The following is a 588-nucleotide window of genomic DNA, read 5'->3' on the forward strand; positions in this document are numbered from 1 at the left end:
AAACAAGAACCATATCCTCGTAGTTTAAATGTCAATGTTATGAGTTGGTTCCGTCTCTTAATCAGTTTTGACGCTTACACACACGTATATTATGTATATCCTGTATATTGGACTCAACATTTGTTTACTGACAGCACAACAGCAGCGTCACTGTCATAGAGATGCAGATTTATGTGTGAATGCGAGTGATTGATAAACAGGAAATGACATCACAATAGTCAAAGCAACTTGCTTATGTAATTTTTTCTGTTTTCGGGGGGGAAATATGGTCTTTTTCTCCTCTATTTCTATTTTCTTTTATGTCACACAATGTTTAAATAAACTATGAAGGAAAAGTTTAATAAAAATGGTTTTAACTGGAATGTTTCATGTGATTCATCATAAACGAGCCAGTCACGTGATTCCGGTGTTGAAGATCACATGATCTTATTAGTCAGATCTGACAGACGCTACCGTTTCTAAAGTTTAGGGTCAATGAGATTATTTCTTTAAAAGAAATTAATACTTTTATTCAAAAAGGATGCATTAAATTGATCAAAAATAACAGAAAAGACATTTATAATGTTACAAATAAATGCTGTTCTTTTG

General features: G+C 32.3%; 1 protein-coding gene across 1 annotated transcript in view; it reads left to right on the forward strand.

Moving 5' to 3' along the window:
• rab1aa (RAB1A, member RAS oncogene family a) overlaps nucleotides 1-362 on the forward strand; it is a 9,238-nt gene extending 8,876 nt beyond the window's left edge. Inside the window, exon 6 of the mRNA XM_084106839.1 lies at nucleotides 1-362. This exon is cut by the window's left edge and continues 1,221 nt beyond it. The gene's annotated coding sequence lies outside the window, so the exon portion shown is untranslated.
• Nucleotides 363-588: the final 226 nt, after the last annotated feature.

This window comes from Abramis brama (assembly GCF_963993115.1).
Source record: "Abramis brama genome assembly, chromosome: 2".
Classification (NCBI taxonomy): Eukaryota; Metazoa; Chordata; class Actinopteri; order Cypriniformes; family Leuciscidae; genus Abramis; species Abramis brama.